The sequence below is a fragment of the Phyllopteryx taeniolatus genome, chromosome 2 (genome assembly GCF_024500385.1).
Source record: "Phyllopteryx taeniolatus isolate TA_2022b chromosome 2, UOR_Ptae_1.2, whole genome shotgun sequence".
NCBI classification, from domain to species: Eukaryota; Metazoa; Chordata; class Actinopteri; order Syngnathiformes; family Syngnathidae; genus Phyllopteryx; species Phyllopteryx taeniolatus.
In genome coordinates this window covers 28,213,779-28,233,565 of record NC_084503.1, presented here as the reverse complement: position 1 = coordinate 28,233,565, position 19,787 = coordinate 28,213,779, and the positions used below count along the sequence as shown (strand labels likewise).

Below are 19,787 nucleotides of genomic sequence, written 5' to 3'. Positions count from 1 at the left end.
CGCTGCTGACCGTCGGAGGACACCGGCCCCGAACTACAAAGTGGGTCAGCGAGTTTGGCTTTCAACCAAACATATTCCACTCCGGGTGGAGTCCAAGAAGCTCGCTCCCAGGTTCGTTGGGCCCAAAAAAAAAAAGCGCTGTTGTTCTGAAGCGCTGTGTCTATCAATAAATGTCCTGGGAAACAAGTAGAGATTTACAATTGTTTTTGTTTTCATAGGATATCTTCTGATTGGTTGGCGAACAGTTAAGGGTGTACCCCGCCTCTCGCCCGAAGATGGCTGGGATAGGCTCCAGGACGCCCTCAACCCTAGTGAGGAGAAGCGGTACGGAAAATGGATGGATGGATGGACGGAAATCGTCGAATTACATTTATAGTAAAATTTAAAACAAATATTGAGATGATTTTATTTGCCCATATCGCCCACCCCGAGTCCACTGATTAATTGCAGTTTAGTCTCAATTAAATTAGAGGCCAATCTGAGGAAATATTTTGCTTGCTATGAATTCATTCATATATTTGCTCGCCAGATATTCATGCTAGCCACACACAGCAGAGTGGATGATGATGACATCCTTCGCTGTAATCACCAACATAGTGTTTTATGCACTATATTGACACATCGCTTTATTTGAGCAGTACTGTTACAGTTGCCTCGTGGCCCTCTTAGCTGTGGACACTTTTCCACTGATTGTTTCATGTTTCCAGGGCCGGGGCAACCCTTTGCCTCCAGTGCTTTTGAACCGTCAGCCTTTTGTGTCCTCCACCGGCGCTTTTGTTCTACATGAAACAGACTATGTATGGTCAGCAGCAGCGGGATCCTGTAGCAGCAAGTGTCAGTTCCGCCACGGGCTCACGCGGACGCATTTTGAAGATGAAGGCGACTGTGCACAAACATCCCGCAGATCAGGTGACACACTTCAGCACAAACACACACGCACCCTTTTTATTTATGTGAGCGCAGCATCCTGCAAGATCAATATCAATTACAAGGAAGACAAAGTTTCATCTGTGTGTTTGCTCTCTTTTCCTCCCTCTCACAAAGATTAAATTTTATTTAGAGAGAAATCGAAAGTAGGAAGGAGCTTACTTTATGTACGGTGCAGTCGTGTTTATAAACCACCAGACCTGTTTGTAATGTTATTCCGAGAAGTACATTTGCTTTATTTTACGGAGTCTCTCAACCAAAGCAACATCAAATGAGTATAACGGTAGACTGATTTTTAATTTGGACATTATATGCAACTGAACAGGAAAGAATGTTCAGCACTAAAACAAGTACACACTGCTACAAATTTGACTGTTTAAAAAATAAATAAATAAAATAAACATTTACCTGAGGGGGGGAAAAAATCTGCTAATGCAGTCTGAAAGTGTATAAAGAGACTCACTTCCTGGGCACAAGCAGTAATTTAATAAAATGCCACCAGTCGATGGAATTGTTCTGCAAACCCCTTGCTTCTTCCTTTCCATCGCATCTAATCATTCTCTGAATGAGTAATTTTACTTTATTTTAGTTTTATTTAGCTGTGTATTTGGGGGATTTATATTTAACTAGTGGTGTCATGGTGGACAACTGGTTAGCAGATCTGCCTCACAGTTCTGAGGACCGGGGTTCAATCCAGCTTGCCTATGTGGATTTTGCATGTTCTCCCCGTGCCTGCGTGGGTTTTCTCCGAGTCCTCCGGTTTCCTCCCACATCCCAAAATCATGCATGGTAGGTTAATTGAAGACTCTAAATTGCCCGTACGTGTGAATGTGAGTGCGAATGGTTGTTTGTTTATATGTGCCCTGCGATTGGGTGGCGACCAGTTCAGGGTGTACCCCGCCCTTCGCCCGAAGATAGCTGGAATAGGCTCAAGCATGCCCGCGACCCTATTGAGGGTAAGCGGTACAGAAAATGGATGGATGGATGGTTATTTAACTAGTGGTTAACTTATCTTCCTCACAGTTCTGATGTACAGAGTTCAAATCTTGACCTTCTTGTGAGGAATTTGCATGTTCTTCTCCTGGGCTTTCTCCAGGTAGTCCGGCATCTGCCCACATTTGAAAAACATCTATTTGAGGTTAATGGTAATGTTTTTTTCTTGTAATATAAGGGAGTACAAATACTTTGTTACTGTATTTAAGTCAAAATTTCATGTACCTGCACTTCTTTTAATTTCACACACTTTTACTTTTCTTCCACTATATTTCCTAAATGTATTCACCCAAGTCAGTCAGGCAGCATAGGACCCAACTCATCCGTCACCCTAATGACGACTAGTGCTATAGAAAATACTATAGATGCCTTTATGATACGGTGGTTTACTTCTCTTTATACAGTAACATTGCTGGTTATTGGCATTGAAGCACTTTATTTATTTTAATTTTGTGAGGCCATATGCACCCATATTACTCTACAGTATAAAATTATTGTTTTGTATTTTTTTTTCTTGGCCTAAAACTCCCAGTACAGTGCAAAGTTATTGTAAATAAATATTTTTTAAAAAGCTTGAAAATATTGGAAAGTTTCACATTTTATCCAAACTTAACCATGCCAGTGTGCTTGCTCATGGTAACATTGTTGACATAGAGTTCTCATCAGAGGCGAGTCGCTTTCATGAGCCGCAAGAAATTAGTGTGCTACCTTGTTCCAAATCTGATGTGTACAATTCTTTTAAGATTTTAATGGGATTCAAATTAAACTCTCAAGCATTTCAGAAAAGCATTATCATTAAACAAAACATAACCATGAAGAAATTAATGATGGTTGTTGTTCAGTCATCAGTAGTATTTAAACAAACAAAATAAAAAAATATTTCACAAATACTGCCTGGGTATGTAAACTTATGAGCACAATTGTACATATATGCAGTCATATGTACCCCTGTCATATTGGATTGAAAGTGTAGTCAACACCTTTTTCATAAACTCTAGGTGGCATACTAGAATGAAAGTGTACAACTTTTTCATAACCTCTAAGGGGCGGTGGCATAGTGGATTGAAAGTGTACAGCTTTTTCACCTCTTGATGGCGGCATACATTTATAAAATGTGAAAGTCTTTTTCATTTTCTCCTATAGCTATGTATAATGCGCACTATTGACTTTTGACCTTTTTGGGGGGTAAAGAATGCGCATTATACATGAGAAATTATGGTACTTCCTTGACATCAGTTATTACTTTTCCTATTAGCCAGGACTTTCATGTCATCTTGTGGCATTTTAGGGCATTAGTTGCTTTCAGTAACAAGCTGAAGATCGGTTCCACAGGAAAAAAAAATGATTTAGTGAATGTATGACTAGCAAACTGCAAATCGGTGGGGGTTCACTGTAACTTTTTAAACTGAGGACTCCCTTTACGAAAAATCTGTTGTCAAACCTTCAAATTTAGGTGGAACTCCAGTTTGATGCTTAACTCATAATCCGCTGAAACATGTTTACTAACCCAAAAATAATTTTCCCGAAAGCCCCACAGCCTCTACTTGTTTCTCGTTTTTTTTCAGATTTGTCCAAATGTTCATCACACTTGTTCCATCGGTACTCGAACAAAAGCTAACACCCATGGCTTTTTGTGTTTGACTGTGTTCAAAACAAAGAGAGGAAACGAGGGCAACCATATTTCATTGCCTCAAACACACTTTGCGAGCTTTAATAGAAAAATCTCGATGAGCATCCAAACCAGAGGCCTTTCTGAAATGTTCCGTGAGCATTGACTGATGTTTCCCGAAAGTGGCGACACGTGTCCCTCTTACCCGACGGCTGCAGCCTTCTCGTCTACAGATGCTGTCGCTTGATGTAGCCGTCGCGTGGCACGGTGCCACTTAATAAAATATCACTTGCGGCTTTGACAGGGGGAGGCCTTAATTGAGTCCCTTGTCAGTTTTATCAAACCGCGTGTTATCGGCGTTTGGAACTTTTCCCCCACTCCTCCTCCTCGTTCTCTAAAAGAATAGGATAGCGGCCAAAAGAGAAGGGAGGTGGTGTTGAATAAAAGAAAGATGAGAAAGAACGAGAGAGGGAGAGTTGTGCTTAGAAAGAGCCGATGTTGTCATTGGATTCATAATTCAGCGTTGTGATTTTAATTTCCCTCTGTTGTGATCAAAGGGCGGCAGTGGAGCCTGGTCGTTAGGATGCGGATATGCGCATACCAGATGAGCCGCGCCTTCTTACAATGCCTGGACAACATGAAGGAAGACGAGTAGAAAATGTGCCAGAGAGAACAGAAAGAGTCCATACACTCTCAAAAAGCCGCAAAGCTCAGCATTGTTTACAAACCCCTTTTTGACACCATTTTCCTTTTTCCTCAAAGGCCGACACAAATCCCTCTTTGCCCCTACCACATTCAATCACACAGAGAAACACTGTAAAGCTTCACAGACACACTGTGGATACATAATGAATCAAGCTCCGGTTTTGTATGAAGTGTTTTCATTTACAAACATTCTCTTGTGCGGTTTAAAGTGTCCTCGCCTTATCAAAGCATGGACACTTACTGCATTGCTTCAGCTTTGTTACAGTGCCTGAAACATTTATTAGACCACCTTCATAAAAATGAGGAGAGAACATCCAGCATCATGAAGTGCTTTAATGTGGACGAACCATTTCAACTTGAGCGAGCTTTCTACCTTTTACCATTTTGAACTGAACTGAGTCATTTCAAACAAAATTCTTATTATAGTCCAATTTCCTAGTTCAGGAAATAATTATTATTTGACATATAAAACAATAAACACATGTGTCTTACTACTACACTTTTTGTAAAACAGTACTTTTGAAAATTCATGAATAACAATGATATTTGTAGCACTAAAAATATCATTAGGGTGAAAGAGCTATACATACTGGTGTATTAACCATTACAGAAACATAAAAAAAAATTACCAATGCTATTCATTTAGGGTAGTTGTGGCACAAACCTTACACTGGTTCCTGATCTAATAGATTTGTTAAGTAGGTTAAGTAAGTTATGATTTCATTGGTGTTTGTTGACATGACTATTCAAAAAGTGCTTTATTGATTTCCCAAAATTTTCTGGAGGTTTGGGGTATTGGCTGAGGAAGAACTAGTGATGAGCATTTGTTTTCTAGATAAACAATGAGGACATTTCACAATTACTGTATATTTAAATGTGACGGGGGAACCTCTCTCTCAATGTTCGGAACGCCTGTTCCCATGCATTAACCAGACTAATGCTGACGGCTGTGTTGACACATAGCATAGAAATACATGTAGTTCAGTTTCTCATCGCTGAGATCATGTTGCCTTCATTATGCACCAAAAATAGTTGAGACTATCAACAAGTTAAGCGCTCCATTTTGCCTCACTGGCTTCAAGATATGATTAAGCAACAATCCATTCCCCACATTTGACTGATTTCTTAACAATCAATTAACTGATTATTATCACCATTGACAGAAAGAACCCATCCAATAATGGTTCGGCTTTGGTGAGGTAGATACTGTATGTTAGGCTTTTCTGATGTATGTTAGGCTTATTTTAAGATTATAGTCCACAGTAGCTATGCAATTGTGATGGTGCGCCTCCCAATGTGATATTACTGTCATGATTCGGTTTTGAATGGACCTTGAGACGTACTGGTGGGTTGTCGGGGCAGGGAACGTGTGGCAGACGGTGGCGTGAGCAGGTGGATGGCTTGCCGGCGTGATGGAAGAAGTCACTCAGCGGGGACACGGAAGGAGCACTGAGGACAAGGAAAAACACAGAGGTCAGAAAGGATAGCGAGGACTGGCGTAGTTTACGTGTAGGCTTGAGAGCCATTGTACCACAGGAGAACGTTAATACTCTGGCAGTGGAGTCATGGATCTGGCAGGCTTTTATGCAGGTGGTAATGAAGGCTGATTGATGACAGGTGGTGCTGATTACTGGGAAAAGAGAGAGGGAGGGAGAGAGAGAGGGCAAGAGGGCCGCAAAGCGCCACCCAAGCTCCAACAAAAGAACTGCAGGGCACAGCTCATAACAATTACATTGTTTAAGCTACTAGTTTTCATAGTGCATACATCCACTGCTAGCTACAGTACAGGTACTGTATTTGATTGACAGTTAACAGTTGAGTGGGACGTGGTGAGAGTGGAGACAGCTTGATTTTTTGGGGATTTTTTCTTAACAATTTTGAAGCCTCATTTGCAATACTTTTTTTTTAATCATTCAAATTTGGCAGTGTTGTTAACAATACTTCTCTGTGGTGTGTCAAATTTAGAATAGGGATTTTTTTTGAGGGGGGGAATTTTGCCGTTTTTTTTTGGCAATTTTGACGTTTCTTAATATAAAATTTGTGACATACTTTTGTCAAAAATGAAATACAGCTCACTTTTCACCCAATATTTTTAGTCTCACTCCTGTTTTGAGGGGGTATTCCTGCCTCCTGCAAATGAGCCACTGCTCACCCCACCCTCGGCCAATGCTGAGTACCGATTCATTACCGTGATGAACAGAGGGGGAGCTAGGAGGTTGCAATGAGGCAAGCTGCTATGAGTGTGAAGAAAGAGGTGATTGCCCAAAAGGAGGGAAGTATAAGCATTAATTATATTTCCTCTCAAGGAGGCAGCACTTCATCACCAAGCCGCCAAATTGCACTTGTCAATTAGTAGCATGTGCCACATGCAGCAGACCCATCACCAATAACATCCATCCATCCATTTTCCGTACCGCTTATCCTATTCAAATATTTCAATGACGTGGTGTAATGTAGTTAATTCACGTCGCTGAACAAAGACACATTTTTTAACAATTTCAATCATTGTCAAAATGGTTTAACCACTGTCTCATGCTACAAAAGCAACAAAACAGAGTACCTTGACTTCAATAAACATGTTGACGCTGCATAGCGTTTAATTACTGTGAATGTAATTCCAGATATATATTCTCTTCTCTTGACACCCAGCTTTTGAATAGGTGTCACAAAAAAGCCTAAAAAAAGAAAAAGCCCCCCAAAGCCACAAACACTCACTCAGAGTTCATGCTTAGATGCTGGTCGAGATGAGCTCCCTTGAGTACATTATGTACATGATGGCTAAAAAGCCAAAGAAAAAGCAAAACATCCACCAAATGTTAGTCATTCGATGCGTATTGAACTAAAGTCTTGCGTGATATCGCTCATTCTTGCGTGGGCAATCAAACTTTAGAGGTTTAACTGTATACAAGTGTTAAAAAGTTTCACCAAACCCACATGTATGTAGTATTTCTCCCATTCTGTTTGAGTTGTATCAATCTTCCCGCTTTCCCCCCATCCATTCCTCCACTCGTGGTCTGCTGGGGCATTTATTTTTATTTTTTTTATTTCATTTAAGACAGAGACTTCCTGAACTATTTTGGTATCAAAGCTCAGAGGCTGCGAAAGGCATGCTCTCTGAAGTTGACATGTAAGGGGATTGAGGGCCCCCCTCTCGACTCGCTGCAGCCCAGCCAGAATGATCTCCAAGGGAGGATCCGAGCCTCAACCGCTCCCCTTCAAGCACCCAATCCTCCCCAGGCATCAGGCAGGCTTAGCCCAATGCATTGCGTGCGTACGTTCACGAGGGCTGCAGTAGAACAATTGGGATATTTTATTTGTGACATTGAACATTTTAGAAAGAGTACATTCCTCCCTGATGATTTAATGCGTATATACGCAAATCCAACCCTGTAGGGGAGGACTGTTGTCCAGGTGACCATTTTATTTGAGGAAGTCTGCTAGTTGTGAATCTGTCTGACCTGGCTACACTCTAAACCCCCCCCCGCCCACCGACTTCCAACAGTCTGCTCCCCGACTCATCTGCTGCCAACTGCTTCAAGTTATTCATCTGGAAGAAATATGCATTCATCATTGTATTTTTAATCACACCAAATAGATAGACAAAGGGAATGCCTTCGGGAGAGGGAAAGCAATCTGCAATTCCCAGAGCTCACATGCATTGTATTCCTGCCCCGCGTTGGCAAACATTCACCAAATTAACTCTGAATGAATTTATTTTCTAATGTGTGTCAAATATTCTACCATTGAGAATAGAGATGCAATGTGTGTGCGTGTGTGCGCGTGTGTGCACGTGCGTGCATGTGTGTAGGCCAGAGAGTGTTTGTATTCTTGCTTACGTGGGTAGCAGGTTGTAATGTGTGTGTATTTGCCTTTAACTGTATATGTGCAATGCAGTCACTTTCCAAGAAAAAAAAAACATATATCTTCAAATTGTGTAATATTTTAATATTTGTTTTTCCAGATATTTCAGATTTTTATTTTTCATACAGCGAGCAATATTTCTTTGCATTTGTTTGTACGTTGTCACAAAATGTTTTTCTCAAACAACAGTAAGCGATCTAAAATAACACATAGTTACTGCCATATTTCGTCAAATAGTGGTCTCGGCTCTAATAGACGGCATAATTCAATGTTTTCAGTGGTGCATCAGTCACTTCACCAAATAAGTGCCGCACTTCAAATAAACTCCTCAGGAAGAAAAAAAATCACAGGTGATGCCCTTAGTTGTATTGTGTTAACCACACAACCATGTGCCACAGACATTTTACCACATTATACGTGGCATCTGTAAAGCTGACATTTACAGTAGAATTTAAAGAGAATTCCCTTTACTATGAGTGGTACCAACATGTGTCGCACCCCAGCTCCCTAAACTGTGGGGCGAATTAAGAATATGGCTTTTGTTACCATGATGACCGGGGGCGGAGCTAGGAGGTTGGCATGATGTATGAAGTGTGAAGAAAAAAGTGTGCACCCTTAAATACAAAATAAAAACGTGGATTGTATTTTCACTCATGGAGGCAACACTTCAATACCAAGCCGCCCAAGGACACTTGTCAATTAGCGGAGCAGCGGACACATCGCTAATAACAAATATGTTTTTTTTTTAAACCAGAAATGTATGCAAATGCATTGACCACTATCAAATGTGAAAACACCCAGAACCTCATAACTGTGATTCAGACGTGCTCACCTTTACTGTGTACCATTGTGCCACCCCTTTGCCATAATATTCCTCGAAATTATATTCCATTTTCACTTCACACATCAACTTTAATATTCCAGTATATTGTTTAATAGTATCCCCTTCCCCAAATCTAGTTGACAAAATAAAATTTCCAAGATAAATTCAAATGGGTTGCAACTTAATGACCAAAGGACAACGTGGGCCTCTGGGTAAAACCACTTGTCCTCCAGACGCCTGGTGATCTCTGCAGTTGAGTAATAAAATTCTCCTTTGCATAACCCCTTTCCTAATCATCCAAGCATTGTTTTGCAGTGGAGCCATTTGGCCTGGCCAACCCCAAAACAAACGAACGAGCCCATCCCTCCGTGCTCCCCTTTCCATTGTCTTCATTAATACTGTACATTCATTTAACATCTCATCTTGCCTGCCGTCTAATTGAGTCTCATCCCAGCCGTCTAAGTAGGACACGTACACATCTGACAAATGGAATGCTATCCTGCCCTCTTGTCCTCTTGGCTCTCCCTTGGCCCCCATACCCTTACCCCCTACTACATACACTGTGCTTTGTTAAAGCTATTCGCCGTGTGTCTAGCTGACTTTGTGTGTGCGTGTGTGTGTGTGTATAGAGAGATCTGATGCCTCTTTCATCTGCTTTGAGCTATCTGTTGATTATCTCTGCACACTGCGGCCTCGGTCTGTGTTAGCTGCCGCAGATTGGAAGGTGGGGGTCGTTCAGAAAAAAAACGGGAGATTCCTTTTACCCTAGCAGAGGCAAACTCCCACAGTATTGTCCCCGCACACACACACAGACACACGCACGCACGCACATCACAAACAGATGTGGGCTCACAGGAAAGGGAAGGTCCTCTCTAGCTTAATGCCATTACATTAAATTTTAAATAATGTTATGCAAATCAGAAATGACAGGAGATTATCTCCTTGGGACCTTGGAAGGGATTCGTCAGTTCTTATTCCAATAGCCCTGGAAAATAGCCCAGACATCCCGAGCGAGCGAGGAAAATATGGCAGGGCGTGACGGAGCCTGCCACTGTTTGAAAAAGGAGACCGTGAGAAAGAAAAAAAAAGGCCCAGAGTGTTGGCTATTAAATCAATTTAACCGAGAAGTCAATGAAGAGAAATCCTAGAGTGAAGGCACCGTCCAGGACAGCTCAGAGGTCCTGGAAGGAAACAGTGGAGGATGCTACTGCCTGATGGCAAGGAGGTGGAAGCAATTTGCTTGTCAAAGGAGGCAGAAGAAGAAGCCCATATCCTCTCTGTGGACCTGAAAAACCATCCATTCAGCCATTTATTTTCTGTACTGCTTATCCTCATTGTGGTCACAGGCAAGCTGGAGCCTATCCCAGCTGACTTAGGGCGAGAGGCAGGGTACTGGTTGCTAACCAATCACAGAATCAGTTTAAGGCTTTGTCCACATCGGAGGCGGGCAGGGTATCAAAACAAATTGTACTAAAGTATGAGTACTGTTACTTTCGAACGATATGACTCAAGTAAAGGTCAAAAGTAATCACTTGAGTAAGTAAAAAAAACTACTCAAGTACTGAGTAGCCGGTGAGAAACTTCTAAATCATAGTAATAGATTAAAATATCAAGAGTAATGTGCAAATTAAGATATTGCCCAACATTATCACTTTCACAAAAAAATTATAAAATAAGTCAGTGGAAAATGGTGGGGTTCTTGTAGGCTGAAATGTGGACATTTTTAAGCAGACTCAGATGACAGTGCATGGCAAAGCTGTTGTGTTACTTAGTCTGTAAGATCGATAGATTTGATGTCAGGCCAAGGGTGTTCTGCCTCTTCTAACGCTTGAGTCGTACGCCATTGTTTCTGCATTGCTTCATGTAAATGAGTCACTTTAAAAATGTTGCTTCTGTGTGGGGCCGCAGAGACTTTGTGTGCGGTCATGTGACTACCTGGCTTCATTTGATTGATGAAATGGGGTCAAACTTGATTTGTTGGTTTAGACGAAAAAGAGTGACGTGACAGCGAGGCAGAAGTCTCCCTGACAAACCAAAACATACAGTGGATCATGCAAGCAATAATAGGTAAAAGTAAGAGTAGCGAGCGGAATGTAGCTCAATGTAACAGAGTAATGGTCACGTTTCTTCTTCACAAAATACTCAAATAAAATTAAAATGTATGTTTCATTAAAACTATTATGAGAAGTACAGTTTATTCATTGAGTTACTTACTACACACCTCAGCTTCACATGTATGTACTTTTTTTAGGAAGACATTTCTCCCGCATAATCCAGTCAGTCAATCGGAAGTATTGGCGGTAAAGGCCAAGTAACAACAATGGTGACTTGAAGAAAAAGCCAATCATAAGCTACTGTCACACTGGCTTTTTCCTGGCTCACTGTCCTGTTTGTAAGGTACCGATGCAGGATCAGGGGTTGAGGTCGACTTGAAAAATTTGCCTGCGTCTGACATTAACACCTGAGACTCACTGTTGGAAGCAATCCTCGTTGGCTCTGACGTCACCATGCATCAAATCATCATGATGCGCCAAGCTGTAACAGCTGTGTTAATGCACCAATTTCACGCTTTTGGTGAATTCTTTCTGAAAGGCGAGTCAATACCGACTCTACTGTTACACCTGTGATGTGCCATCTAAAGCTTTGAAAGTGGCTCGCCAGTATGTGAAAATCGATAGACTTATCATGATGTAGGATTACTCCTGAATATAAAGTTGACAATGCAAAAAAACTAAAATCATGTCATCTAAGAAGACTACTACTTCTTCTACTACTACTACTACTACTACTAATAATAATAATAAAAAACTACATTTAAAGAAACCTTTTGGAAAGTTTTGAAATTCGGGAGGAACGTCTTCCAAAGTTTTTCAGTTTTTCATATGGTTGCCAAATTACACAGTGGATCAGGAATTGATTTTAAAATTAACAATGCAGCAATGGAACATGGAGGAAAAATAGACTTATTTACCATACTTGGTCGACCTCAAAACAGATTATAACCATTGGAACTAATATAAACAGGAAATAAATCACAGGCGATGTTTTAAGTAACATTTCAACACTCTTAACTGCCATGCAAGAGATGAGATTCAGTGTACACCATGAGACCCTCACCTGCCTCGCAAAATGTTTAATTTCTATGTGGTTATCATGACATTTACTTGTTGTCACTGTGTAGAATGAGGTTAATTGCTATAATATTGAAATGTAAAGAAATTCACTCATTTAGTCTTAGACTTGAATGACAAATGCATAATTCTTAAAATGCATAATTCTCACAAGTGTAAAAAGAGCCACTGTAAAATAATAAAACAGTTGTAATCAAGTGGTGACATGTAAGCCAACACTGGAGTCTTAGTGCTTACTTCACCTAACCTACAGTTTATTCTTCTTCTCCTAACAGCCCTTGTTGATGCTGACATGACAAATGACAAATGTCAAAATCCAAGTTGTTGTTCCAAGCAGAAGAGCCACTGTTAAACATCATAACATGGTGTTATTGCTTAACACTTAATGCTTAACACGCCAATTCCGCCCCCTACACTGTCAACCCCCGCTTTCCACACGCGCGCGCCCACACACACGCACACACACACACACATTTATTCTCCAATGTCCCTGCAGGCCTGGAGTGCGCCCGCCATGCTCATACACAACAGCCCAACTCAATATTGTGTCCGGGCCACACAGCCTTCCATTACTGAGCAAAACAAAGTCGTGTCTGTCTCCAGCGCTTTGGGCCAACAATTAAAGACATCACGCATCAGCACAGAGGCTCTGGAGGGGAGGAAGAGGAGGCGGAGGAAGGGGAAGGAGGGGCTGGTGCAGCCATTCCATCAAATATTGATGGACCTAATTGAGGTTTTTAGGGAGCACATTGTTTCCTGTACAAGGGTATCTGGTTTCTGATGGCTAAATAAAGTGAGGAAAGTATAGTCTTGTGTGTAAATTGAATGTAATTGTGAAATATTTTTCCCCTATTGGAAATAATGGAAAGCTAAGTAGTTCGTTCCACGGTCAAACTGTGGCCATCAAACCACAACCAGCCAAGAACACTGATGCCTTGACTCAGCGGTTCAATTCTTTCCCTGACCGATCTCATAACTCAATTTACTTGCGTCAAATTCCCGATTTAAATGAATTGAAAAAAAAAAAACTGGATTAATGTCATTCACGTAAATAGCACCCTAAGTGTTTACAAACTGTCACCTTGTGGCATTTTTTGATTTGAGTTCTGTAATGAATTTGATGATAGCATTGCCTTATGGGGTGTCCTGAAAGCTCACCAGTTTTCGCAAGTGCATGTATTCTGATGAGGGCAACCCAGTTGAGTAGTGGTTCAGTGTTCGAATCTCAGCTATGGCCTTCCTATGTGGCGTTTCTACGTTGTTCCTGGTTGGCTTGCTTTTTGTCGTGGGCCACATTGTAGTTACGGTTTCCCTCAGAGGGCCATTATGGCTGTGAAACCATAAAAATCTTTAATCACCTCTTAATTTTTTTTTTTTTTTTGTCCTGTTCGGGTGTAACAGTCTAACACCCGAATCACCTCATCATATTATTACACCCGAAATTTATAAACTAGTTTTGGAATCAGAAATGAAGGGTTTTTCAACTATTTTTCATATTTGGTAACACAAAAATGGTTGCAATATCTCAAGGTTATTTACGAAATATGAAAATTTGAAATCTTGGTACAGATTTTAACAAGAATCATGGAAGTTGACACACATGATTTGCCAGATCTGGCCCCCGGGCCTTGAGTTTGACACCTATGCTTTAGACGACGACTGAGCTGAATTTGGTGACGGAAATTCCAAATTGTTTAACTTTTACGGCATTCCTTGTGTATGTCTAACAAATATTGTAAGTATGTCAACTGGAAGTAATGGTGACACACTTTAATAATGTTATATTATGAAGATAAAGCATATGAATGCTGAAAACACATGTGATCATATCATGATATTTTTACCACAAATCTGTGTGAATATTCTTCCCCATTCTGACGGAAAACAGGAATAGCATCCGCCGCTCCCTTCTGGTGTATATATTTTCACCATCTCTCCCGTCGTTTTGAGATAATGCGGGATTAGGTTTCCAACCCCCTTTTATTCCCCTCTTGCTTGAAATCTAAAACTTAGCACTGCAGTCTGTCTCTCAGCGCTGGTCCCTGGTGAGCGCAGCCTTTAGAATGGCAGCTTTAATTTGTTGGAAAACAAGTTGAGAATATTGATTTCAAAAAAAGTGTTCCCTTTCTCCCCTTGGAGAAAAAAATGCCTTGAATGTGAAAAGCTGTAGCCTTCAATTAGGTGGAGGTTTGTAGGTGTTTTCATTTGGGCTCAGTGTTGACTGGAAATGATACATTAAAAGGCAGTGTTTTACTTCAATCCCACTCTGAAAACATACACACAGACACGGAGTGTCTCCTGAAGGACTCGGCTGTTGGCACTCGTGCCGTACAGCACCAGACAGATGGGCGGTGTTTATCGCGAAATGAGAATTGTGTTCTTAGGCTCCGAGAGAAAATGCTGCCGCGCGAAAAGATGGCACATATGCTGGAATTTCTGTCATTTGACGATCGCATTAGTCCTACTTCCCCACGTTGCTATCTTATGTTTGGAAAATCCAAGCTTCCCCGCTGTGGCTGCATTTACCACATCGTGACCATGTTTATTTTCTCAACTGCAAAGTACCAGGTGTTTATTTGAAGTAAGGCATGTTTGAGATGAGGCCTTTATTTGTATAAATGCTTGTATAAGGGTGGAGCTAGATCACGGGTGGGTAAATTAGTGCCACATCCTGCCCGCTCCAGTCTTTGATGCGGCCCTCTGAGTATTTACGTTATCAAGAGGTCGGTAATATTTATTGTATGAATTTAGCCCTTTTAGCCTTAGACTGTTTTAATTAACATGCACTGTGTGTTTTTATTCAAGCTTATTCAAGTAACTGATGATTTATACATTTATATATCATATATTATACTATAAAAAATACAGGTGAAATAAACACTTATGTTTACATTCAACTTCAACAAGTATAATTAAATTAATTCAAAATAATAAAAGAAATGTCGAAAACATCTGCCAGAAAGCTGTGAATGATAAAATAAGAAATGACATGGTCATCAAAATACTCTAATTGGTGTAGGTCCAGATGCTATTGAGGACCATCACATACTATGTTGATTAAGATGCGAGCCCTACTGTCATATGTCCATTGAACTTTGCACTTATTGTCCGGCTGTATGACTGTGCCAAGGCTGTTTTGTTTGGGATACTGTATTTTTTATTTTTATTTTAAATCCACTTCTCACGGGTTGTTTTTTCTAAAGCATTACATTAATTAAGATGTGAGCTGTGCTGTATTATGCACAATATGTTGAACTATGCACTTGCTGCATGTCTGTAAAACAATGTTTGTTAAACTGTCTGTATGACCAGACAATAGAATATTATTAAAATGATCTTTTGAAAAATTATCCCTCTCTGGCCCCATGTTATGCCTCTAGTTTAATTTTGATTAGCCGTTCAGAGATTGTAATGTCAGAAGGCGTGACCGAATAGTCTGTCAATCATTTGCTATGCGAAAAACACACGCACACACACACACACACACACACATGCCGCAGCCCTGCTGTTGCTACAATCAGCAGTCGCACAGATTTTTTTGGGGGGGCCGGATTATTTACATATGGTTAGTAACAAAAGTTAAAAAGAAGAAATTAGACATCTAACGAGACAAATCAAGGGTAAACATAGGTACAATGCGCTTCTCGTGCACGTTCATGCTAGTGAGGGGCGTGACTTTGGTCAGAGACGCAAAGGGGGGAGGGAGGAGTGAAGTGAGGCTATGTTCAAATCTTGCAAGCAGTTAGAAAATTGCATACTGGACCTTTAATTTGTTTATTTTTCAACCCAGTTCTCATGGGTTAGTACGTCAAAAGCATTACTTTGATTGACAACTGGGATGAAACTGTTCTCACAGGTTGCTTGATCAGATGCATTAATTTGAGTCAACTTTGCAATTGCTGCACGGCTGTAAGACTATGTCGATGTGGATTCTGTTTTTTTGTATGTACTGTATGCAAGTGATTAATTTTTAACGAAGACCTACTGTGGACCCTGCAGAATAAGAGGAAATTCTGCGGGTTACAATAGAGAGATGGATTAAATCCTGCGTTCCTGCGGTCAGGCCATCTTAAATGCTAGGCCTATTTGAGGCTTTCATCTGACGCTTAGGCCCAGACAGAATTGGGTGTCAACACGGCGAGTGACTGGAGCTACAGGGCTTGTAACACAGGCTTTTGGAAGTCATCCCGCTTAATACAGACACGACTAAAGCTCCCTATCATCCCCCACAGAATGACACGGCGCAGCTCCAAGTCTTAACCTGCACAAAGAGCTTAAATATCTTAATGTGTAATGCATAAAGGAGTTCTTCCTATTACGATACCACATAGTACTCGTGTGGCTCGTTTGTCGACGAGCTTACCACTTGATACTGAAAAGATGTAGTTGTGAGCTCAATCTTTCTTTTGTTTCTGTTTTTGTGTGTCAACCACAAGCCTTTGCCCATACTGTGTTCAGGTTTTATAAGGAATGAAAAAAAAGGGGCTAGAAGCTCCCCTAGTGGCCTCTCCAGAGAGTTACCACAGAGAGTTCTGCTCAGCTCAGCAGCAAACACATACTAATGGCACCAAAAAAAAATAGCAAACGCGTTACTTTTTTTGTTTTCATAACAGCAGGCTATTTTTGTTTGCTTACATAGATATAGCTATATATTTGGGGAAGAAAGCTTTGTTTGCAGTGAGCTCAAATACTGTGTCGCTATTTAGTTACTACAATGTTCTCATCATGCACTACAAAATAAAATACAAGCGTTGAGGGAGACATATGTGTACACAAATTTTAAGTGCGAACATGGTTTTTCAAGCTTCCTTTTCCCACTGCATTTCCACCAAGTAGGTTTTTTTTTGTTATTTTTTTTAAACTGAGAAACAGATGTTCACATCAAGTCTGGACGCTTCAAAGATTGCATGTTATTGTTGCAAACAGATATTTGATTCAGTGCAGTTAACTAAATGACTAAATATTAATTCATTAATATCATTAGATAATTTATTAGGGCCCGAGCACCTGCTGCAAGTGACCTATTGTAATCGTGATTTATTTAATTATTATACATTTAAAAATACATATACATATCAAATAATTTTAAAAAAGACTTATTTCAGTCAATAATTGGTTCATGAGTTACAAATAAATTATAAATAATACAATTAAAAGATGAGAATTAATTATTATGTTTTTATTCAAATAAATAATTTCACATACCTGTATCCTACTTACACATTTGAATTGTTTTCCCCTCATCTACGGATGACCTGGCCCATCTATCTGTTTAAAAAAACTAAAGTTATCCCTCAAGCACAAAACTTTGCCCAACCCTGATCTGGAGATCCAGTAAAGCATGCTACACGCATAGTCGCAGACCGATAATCAGGCCAAATTTGAAACATTTACCTCATTTCCGATCAAAGCCAGCAAAGGCCTGATTATCGGATGTCTCTAAATCTGAGGGACTATTTTCTGTGGTGTGGTGTTTGTTAAGAGTGATTTGTCCTCCCCAATCTGCTCTGAAAACGGTTGGGCCGACAATCATAATCACTCTGGGATTGTGAAGTGAAATGGAATGATAGCCAATCAGGAAGCTCATCCTGTTGATGACACAAATACGGAAGCATATGAGTGTGTTGAGTCATTCACCACAATAAATGACAAGCAGAAGAGTTTGCAATCCCAATGTAGTTATCACATAAGATAAGTGTTCCGAGCTTCTATTTCTTCTTCTCTTATTACTCATTTTTCTTTATATTTTCCAGCAGTTTGCATTTAATGTGGCACCATGGTGCCTCTCACAGGTCAGTCTTGGTACTATGACAGACTATACACGCTGATATTTTCCTCATCATCTGTAGGGCCTCGCACATTTAAAAAGCAATTCAAATGTTAAAAAACAGTGTCACTGGTGGGCTATCATTTTTGTTTAGATTTGATTTTCATTTTCCCCTATAGTAAAAATAAGAAAAATAATTAATCTTTTCCAGGGTCAAACTGTCACAATAAAATAACACATTCACTGTACTTTTTTAAGTAATAATTTTTTTAAATTTGTCATACAACTGTAAAAATTAGGTTCAACCTGTTATACTAAAACATTTTGGGATGATGTATGACGTATGATGCAAGTTGTATCGTATAAAGGCAAGTCAAGTTGTGTTGGGAATGAATGTATTATGCCTTTAAACATTCTTAAGCAGTCCTAAAAGTGTGCAATTGAGTAATCATTTGTATAATAAAACTGTAACTTAACTGTAATTTGGTGTAATTTACAACTTTACACTTTTTAGCATAGTGTAAGATTAAGTGAACCATTCACATGTTAAAAGATGAAAAGTTTTGTCATGTGCCTCACAGGTGAGTCTTTTTCCTCTTCCACTTATTATTCCTTTTTCCGTATTCTACATTGCAATAAGTCCCAGTTACTGTTCTTTGGTTATGATTTTATACACTGTAAAGAAGAACCTATAGAATTTACCCAACAATTTTAGCGTAACAATTTTCAGCCACTTTAATTGGGTAAATTAAAACCACATAATTTGGGTGGAGAATACCATAATTCAATAGCTATTACAAAATTTAAAGTTTACCACACATTTGTGATTACATTCCATCCACAGTGGCCGAGTTTGAGGGGGGGGGGGGGGGAAGAATGTGGGGGAGCACATGACCCCCACATTACAGCTTGTATACTTTGTGTTCCTCAACATCCATGTTCTCTCATAGTATTTTTATTTCACTGACATAAGTCTGCCTGTTTTGGCAGTGTCAAGTCTTTCAAAGTAAGTGCAATGTCAAAAGACTTGCAGAAAGACTCAACTGGCCAATCAGGGAGATAGCTGCAGAGACAACTTTTGTATTTCCCCTTTACATTTTAGTGAGCATGGCTGACAAATTATTGTTTTCCTTACAATCCCCAGACACGGTTTTATGAAATGAAATGCACATATAGCCTGGTAACCTTACCCGACACACTCATAATACAAGAAGGAACAAATCTAAGTCATGATAAATGTTTAACTGAGATTGTTTTACCAGATAGTCCCTATTTATTTTTCAATTGTTGTGCTGATTGTGCTGGAGCCTATCTCAGCTGATTTCGGGTGAGAGGCGGCACACACAACTAATTACTCATTTGGTGATCCCACAACTTCTGGGTTGGGACTCGGGAGATGACCACGCTACTACTACATGTGCTGATGAGCCGATGACACGTCAGCCAATCAGTGCGGCATGCATTTTGTATTACCAATGGGTTTTAGGTACATTACACATTTTACTGAATTTTTTTTGGTAACCTTTTATTGTTGTCAAATAGGTAGTGTCGGTAAAATTTACCATATACTGTATTTTAGGGGGGCGGCCGACTGGTTAGCGCGTCAGCCTCACAGTTCTGAGGATTCAATCCCCGGCCCCGCCTGTGTGGAGTTTGCATGTTCTCCCCGTGCCTGCGTGGGTTTTCTCCGGGCACTCCGGTTTCCTCCTACATCCCAAAAACATGCATTAATTGGAGACTCTAAATTGCCCGTAGGTGTGAATGTGAGTGCGAATGGTTGTTTGTTTGTATGTGCCCTGCGATTGGCTGGCAACCAGTTCAGGGTGTACCCCGCCTCCTGCCCGATGACAGCTGGGATAGGCTCCAGCACGCCCGCGACCCTAGTGAGGAGAAGCGGCTCAGAAAATGGATGGATGGATGGATGTATTTTAGGGTACCTTACCTATCTAAAATAATAATGTAAATTTTAGA

The 19,787-nt window shown here is 40.3% G+C and overlaps 1 long non-coding RNA gene across 1 annotated transcript; it reads left to right on the top strand.

The window, feature by feature from the left end:
- Positions 1-216: 216 nt before the first annotated feature.
- LOC133466231 (uncharacterized) lies at positions 217-4,514 on the top strand. The gene is made up of 3 exons (XR_009784898.1): positions 217-324; positions 708-909; positions 4,087-4,514. It is a non-coding gene; the product is annotated as an uncharacterized LOC133466231 (long non-coding RNA).
- The last annotated feature ends 15,273 nt before the right edge of the window (positions 4,515-19,787 follow it).